At 32.0% G+C, this 7,961-nt stretch overlaps 1 protein-coding gene across 1 annotated transcript in view; it reads left to right on the top strand.

The window, feature by feature from the left end:
• Positions 1-838: 838 nt before the first annotated feature.
• Positions 839-7,961, top strand: part of mol (dual oxidase maturation factor 1 mol) — a 74,143-nt gene continuing 67,020 nt past the window's right edge. Inside the window, exon 1 of the mRNA XM_077442419.1 lies at positions 839-1,071. The gene's annotated coding sequence lies outside the window, so the exon portion shown is untranslated. The remainder of the gene's footprint in view (positions 1,072-7,961) is intronic.

The following is a 7,961-nucleotide window of genomic DNA, read 5'->3' as shown; positions in this document are numbered from 1 at the left end:
CTTCCTGTAAAGCCATCCTGATATATATGTACATATGTAAAAAATAAATAAATATTTTCTTATATACATACATAAAAGTCAATTTCGAAATTATATATTAGACTAGCTGTATTATCCGGCTTCGCTCGGTATTTGTAATATAAACCGCTTAAACATGACTAATCTAATAGTAAACATTTATTAAATTTATTTGAATAGTTTTATTTTATATAAATTTATTTGAATACTCATTTTTTTTTTATTAAATTGACTATCACGAACAAACAAACATATATAGTAAGTCTCTTATAAAAAATTATATGTACACCCCCGGCTTCTGCGCCCCCTAGGGCTCCGATATCGGCCTCTGAGCCCCCTAGGGGGCGGAGCCCTAGGGCTTTGTCCCCCAGGGCTCCACCCTCGTCATCTACGCCCCTTAGGGCTTCGCCCCGGCGCCTACGCCCCCGGGAACTTCGAATCCTTTGAATCGGAAAAAAGCGAATTATTTGTTCGATGACGTTATACAAAGTCTTTTTCCAAATTATATATTAGATTTCATTCCAGTAGATAAACTTTACATAAATATCGATTCCTTCGGCACACGCAAACCTCAAAATGAGTGATGCGTATTGATCAGATCATCTCAATTTACCAACAGGAGTCGTGCATTTTCCTCCCTGAAATGAAATCCGGCATCGTCATTAACGTTGAATTAATGGAAATAAAAGTAGTGGGTTAATGCACGGATAATCGAGAATATATAATATATATCCGTATAATACAGAATGGAGTGTATTATAACAATAGCTGGGTGGTGTGTGAGGAGTGGTTCGGAGAGAGTTCGACGCGTTCCCAAGCCAGTAAGTGTCCGCTTGTCGAACGGGCGCGTCGTGTCTACCCCTCCCCCATCTGCTACGACTGCGTTACTTCTCGAACACCCACCCATCTACCTGTCAATCGCTACTCCTCACATACACCCACTCACCCACCCAGCAGTGACCCAAGTGATCCCCCTTTCTCGTGTTCTCGTGTGTCACACTGAAAAAGTGCATCGAATTCACATTCACATTTCGAGACCGACTGAATAATACGGTACCACGTGTTTTCTATTAACATCTATATTATACTTTATTTTTTATTATGTGTGACCTTTCGACATTCGAGTGCTGAACGTACTATGTGTATTATGTATTTCGAAAACGGCGTGTTAAAAAGTTTTCGCGTTTGATGCATGAAAAATGTATTGGACTTTTCGTGTAGCTTAAAAAATTAAATCTCGTTTACATTGATTGATTACATTTATGGTTCTTAAACTTCGGTAGTATGTGTACCCCCCATTTCATAGAAAAATAAATAAACATTATTTTTATGATAAAGAAATAGTTTAAATCGTTCAAAGAAACGTTTTATCTATTTATTGCTTAATATCAAATTATAAAAGGAAATATGTACATATGTATGTTTGTGTGTGAAAGATTAGAAAAATTGCCTTATTTATGTATTGCGATATTGTATTTTATTTATTTTCAAATTAGGTCATCGCCATGCCAGAGGTCACCCCAATGGGTCACTGTGGTTCAAAATAAGCAGAGAATAAAAAATTAAATTATATATTGTACGCACTGAATGTAAAAGCTCATAAAATTATGTGAGAATGTGTTGCGTAAAAAAAAGATCATAAAAATATTTAATATTTTTTTCAAACTCAACATAATTATATATTACATATTATTTGAGAGCGTATACAATACTTGTATTAATATGGTTTTGTTGATAAATTACATTATACAAAATAAGATGGTAAAAGTTTATATGATCACGTTGAATTTATTAGTTTGTAATTTGAAATTGAATTAAATCAATATTTATGTATGTATGTACTTTTACAAATTAACATGAAACGTGTATGAATTGTGACGCAAATATTTTCACTGATAAGACTTTTGCATACCTTTAGTCTTAACTATCAATATATGGACGTACACTAATTATTCTAAAATTCGCTTGCATAATATAATTTTATCAAAACGATGTCAAACGTGATAAGTTATACGTCACGTATTGTGCATTTGAACGCAAACAATGATACATTAGCGTGGAGTCGTTAATTTGCGTAATTTCCATCATTTTATTTGTATGTATGTATGTATATAATAAATAATAATGCGGGTGCTTTATTTTGAACCGTAGGGTTTTTTCCATCAACACATAATAAAAATGTTGCCATTTCGAAATAGTTCTCTTTGTTGTTTTCGTATTGAATAATCGAGTGTCATAAAAAATTACAAAACAGAAGTATAACAAAATAATAATGCATTCCGATCGCAACTATTGTATTACATATTTCACACTCTGTCTGTATATTAAATATTTGTAAACCAAACTATCCAACTATCGATAGTGTAAATACTATATGTATATACTATGTATGTATGTACATACAGGATGTCTGTTTCAATTTTGCAAATTCGATACAATTGTGTTTGAAAAATTGTATTGTATTTAACAATCGGTTGACAGCTGAAGGTTTCGATGGTAATGACACAGTATTTTCCACTGGATATTCCTTAAGTGGGGGGGGGGGTCTTTTAATTATCGTATTGAATTGGCGATAAAATTTCGCATAACTATGAGAACAAAATGGCGAACCGGACGAATCATAATGAACAATCGGTTTTTTATTTTTTGTTTAGCGAGTAGAAGTTTTTATTCAATTCAATCCAGTTATCGCAACAATACGATCCATCAAACCGTATATAATAATTTAATATAAAATATGCTATCACTATCAAATGTTTCTAACGTTAAATTGAAATATATCAATTGATTAAATTTTATTAAAAATAATTTAAATGGTATTCGATAAATTACTCCAATTAATTATTAAATTATTTCAAACAATTGATTTTGACCGTATTACAAATGTATGTAGGTACATATTTACGAGGGCTATTACTTCGGGCTATTTTAACGGGGTCGCATTTTTTATTACTCTTTGGAGTAATCAAATCGTACGTTTCCAAACAAATAAATTTACTTTTTGAATATTATTCGAGGGGCGTTTATAATTTATATTATTCGTAGTACATATGTATGTAGGTAAATTCAGATATTATACAGGTGAAGTGTTTGACGCCAATCGTTGAATTTTGATTCTAACCTCTTAGTAGAAGTAATAATATCAGACATACAAGTGTAGTGACATAACTTTCGCATTAACTTACATAACATACATACGTACATATGAACATACCTTCGACAAATCAATTTATAAAAGAACGATACAGGTTTCATGTACTTATTCATAAAAATACTGTACTATAAATCAACAAGTTCGAAATGCATACATACATACATATGAACATATTTATAGTGTAGTAATATAAATGACGTGCGAAACAATGTAAACGTGTGTGCAAACAAATTACGCCCAATAATTATAAATATTTATAATTTAATTTACGCATACCGGTATGTATGTTTATAAAATAAAAAGTGTTCGATAGGACGATGTATCTCGTTTTTGTGTTAAACGTAGATAATCTAAGAATAATTGTCGCTGATTTGCATAGGACCTCGTGTTCAATTTAAAAGCCCGCATGTTTTCTTCGACTATTTGTTTGATTTCATTGTGTATTTTAGTCTGAAATGTCGACGCAGATACTCGATCGTAAAAGTAGACTAAATCAAACCGAAAACGATGTAATTAACCGCCATAACGATATTTACCCCTCGGAGAAATTTCGCGATGACCCTGAGGTCGACTGGTTTAACAAGAGATACATACATAATGTGACACTGGTGATGATATCGTTAACAACGACTGCACTTGTTGTGAAATTTTTAAATATTTCGCACCAGGTCTATATATGGCTTTTGATTTTAATTACGCTGTTGAATTCACTTTTATGTGCAAATAACTCGAGACAAAATTGCCCTGATAGTTGAATTCAAATAAATCACATGAATATATGTAAGATATGTATGATGTTCGGACGAAATAAGTGCTCGAATGGTACCCGAGAGAATGTAAATGGGATTTAAAAGAGATGATTGAATGAAATCAGAAAAATTGAGTTGCCCAAAAGAGTTGCCCAAAACAGAGACGAATGGAAGCATGTTGGAGAAGCCTTCATCCAGGAGTGGGTGGCGAATTACCGTGAATGATGATAAACGTAAATTAACGGGAAAAACGGGAATGAGTGGCATTACAACGCAATAATTTCAAATGCTTTCGCGTCGCCACCTGCGTTGTTAGGGTAAAATAAACAAACAATTGAATAATTTCAAATGTGTTCGCCACCTGCGCTTTTTCGAAAAATTATCATTACTCTAGTTTAATTTGACTATTAAGTATTAATTTGAAACTGAAACATTCACTTATCAGAATAACACATTGAGAAACGGGAACGGGAATGGCATGCGTTATTCAATTGTAGAAATAATCTATTGATTTAACTTTAATATCATATTTAATGAATAACTTATATATAACCATACATATTGAAAAAAAAAATTATACCTCTCTTGGTATCGAGATTATTTTTTCGGGGGTATATGGCTGGTCACGTATTTTCATTAATTAAAATATTATAATATTATAATATAACAAACATTAGTTGGAGTAATCTACATGTATTATAATAATTATTTGGATAAAAATAAACCGCTGTGCTTCCGAAAAAACAATAGCACAATCGAATTTCAGTTCAATAAAATTCGAATAGCTCGAAAAAATAAAAAAAACAATAATACAAATAATGTAAAAATCAATATTTAATTTCATGTGAAATCAAATAGTTAAATACAAGGAAACGGCGGCTATTAATCAAACACCTTTTTAACACATAAAACGCAGATAACAATCGTGTTAAAAATTCCAATTTCATTTTGTATTATATATTTTTTCCTCTAATTGGGTGTTTGAATCGGGTGATCAATTGCTCCCCATGACACGATTCCCATGAATTGAACCATTATATACCATCAAAATCGAACAAATTAACACGGTAACATCTCGTCGGTCGAGCCGGGGCTTAAGGTGTTGAACATATACATACATATACACCTAGTATGTATGTACACTTAGCATAGAATGCGTTTTCCCACACGTGAGGTGGAAAGTGAGTCTTTTATGTCACAATTGTACGTTTTAAAGTACTCCGAATCGAATCGTTCAATTATACTACGTATGCGCGAGTGTGTGTATGTGCACTTATATACAATAATATATTATATATATATATATATATATATATATATATATATATATATATATATATATATATATATATATATATTATAGAGTATTTAAACGTACGTGCAACTTTCTATTTCGTTCTATTCCGGGACAACTGGCGTATATAGGTTGAACTGGTTCACCATATAACTGGTAACTGGTTCACTTTTTTTGTATGTTTGTTTGTTTGTGTATGTGTGTGTGTGTGCAACTTTGTTGGCTGATTTGCGGCACAAAAGGTTCGAGATATGGTTAAAAGATTCAAAAGAAGTGAAAGACGTTGATAAAAGTTGTGTATTTTCGAAGTAGGAAACGATTCGAACGATAGATATGTATGTATGAGTGTAGACCTAATCGTTTGTGATTTATTATAAAATTCGATTTTTGATTGATTGATTTGTATAAGAAATATTATATGTATCTACATATTTATATTTCAGATATTTTATAAAGAGTTGAACGTTGCACCATATTGTGAAGTTCGATAGTTAAATCATTCGTGAGGTGGAAGAACGATTTTAACACTATGGTGGCCTCTGACTCATATTTGTATCACGTTGGGTGCACAACGCTTACTGGCCGCTGATACATATATGATTCACGACTACGCGAAGTGTTTCAGTCCGCTGATATATTTTTGTATCACGTTTTCGTTTGTGGCCGATGATACAATATATCAGCAGCGGACTGCAAAATATATTCTGCGTGAAAAAAATATTCGCATATTCAATATGTATGTATGTATCAGCGGCCACTAAGCGTTTTGCAACTAACATGATACAAATATGAGTCAGCGGCCACCATAGTGTGTATATATGTAATATTATCATATACTTATATTTTTAAGTTAGCTATTTATTTTATTTTTATATATCTTCCAATCTAGAATCCACTTCAACTTTTGAGCGAAGGTTTTCATACAAAATAAATATAAATTTATACATTATCATAATGAGAAATCAACAGATTAATTAATGGGTGACACTGGACACAAAGGTTAACTTCATTTGAATTCTGACAGCATAAATTTTTGATGTCAGACACTGAAAGGGTTAAAAAGGTCAAATTGAATACATATTCATATGTAATCTGATGATACGAAAGTTGTTTTTTTTTTCTTTATTTATTTTATTTTTGCAACAAGTTCGATTCAAGTTTATCTCGTAAGCGAACTTTTGTCGCTTATTGAAAATTGAAGTGTTGCTCAAAACGACATTTTTTAATCGAAGTGAAAATCTGTCAAGTGTCATTATATTATAACGAATCTCGTTATATTATTATTCTCGTACACCGGGAAGCATTTTCTACTTAATTGCAAATGTCCAAATACGGTAGACGAGTTTTCCGTTTCTTCGCGGTCGGACACTGCTGATGATAATTATGACGCGCTGCGTCCATAATTCTGGTTCGTTTTATCGGAACTGTTTGTATTTCGCACTGTCGAATTGAGACGTTATCGTTTAATTTATTTGTTTTCGTTTTATGGGCGATTTTTATGTCTAATTTCGAGTCGGTGACACGTTCTCTTGTGCAACTTTGAATACATTTTAGCATTATTATGTATTTTATGGATGGCAACAATTTTAAACTTCGGTCACATAAAGTGTTATCTTATCTGCTGTATTTATATTGTGACATTTCATTTTTTTTTTTTTTTTTTGCGAAACGGCACAATGTCATTCTGAGAAATGTGAAAAAAAAGTTAAATTATATGTATTATGCCAGGGTGACGCAATGGAAGATTTTTACTGTTAATTTTACTTTTGACCCAAAAAAGGAACAAGTCTTCTTCATGTAAATGCATAAATGATAAATTTATAATTAATAATTTGAATTATATATAGAAAAATTTGCCGGCAACACCTGTAAATACCTGTTTGATTGATTTAAAATGACTTTTGTATAGAACTGCTTGCAATTGGCGTTCGCTATACATTTTAGACTTTTCAAACCGTGCAGTATTGAATCAATATGTTCATTTACACCTCGCACAATAAACAATCATCAGTCAATGTCGCATTTTAGTACCTACATACATTTGTATGCTTATGATGCATTCGAAGAGGCCACCGGCCAATGTTAAATTGTCAAATGAATATACTTATATTAGACAGTCATTTTTTTCACGTGCTTTTCGTGCAAGATTAAATAAGCACGTACTTCTTAACAGAATTTCATTTGTTATTACTATTATGTATATATGTGTATGTGTGTATAAATTTTGAGAAGAAATCGCATGCATTGTTACGCACGTGCTTTTCAATGTTCCAAATGCCAACTCATGTACGTCGACAATGCTTCAGATTTCGAATCTGATTTAATACTACTTGGAAACAAATAAAAAAAAGGTCATTATAAAATTTGGCGACATTGATATCTATAAATATACCTAACTATCGATTGGTACACCTCGAATGCTCAGAATACGAATGAACTTCGTTGGAAATTCGAAATTGCGTAACCCTCGAGAACTTTGGTTCTTCTTATGACCTCATCTATACTACATGTATCAGTAGGTATGTATATCCTGTACATACATACATATGTTCTGAAACTTTCCCTTTTTTTATTTTTTCCACGTCGGTGTAATCTTCGACGGTAAATTGAAATAAATTAAAGCGTTAATTATGGTGATTTTTAAGCGAGGTCTTATCTCTCTCTCTGTTTCTCGTTGTGGATTTTTTTTTCATTTAAATTGCAGTACAGGAATCTTTAATTAAACATTGATCATTGGTGTGCCGTC

This window comes from Arctopsyche grandis, chromosome 12, assembly GCF_051622035.1.
Source record: "Arctopsyche grandis isolate Sample6627 chromosome 12, ASM5162203v2, whole genome shotgun sequence".
NCBI classification, from domain to species: Eukaryota; Metazoa; Arthropoda; class Insecta; order Trichoptera; family Hydropsychidae; genus Arctopsyche; species Arctopsyche grandis.
This window is presented reverse-complemented; position numbering and strand designations above follow the sequence as displayed.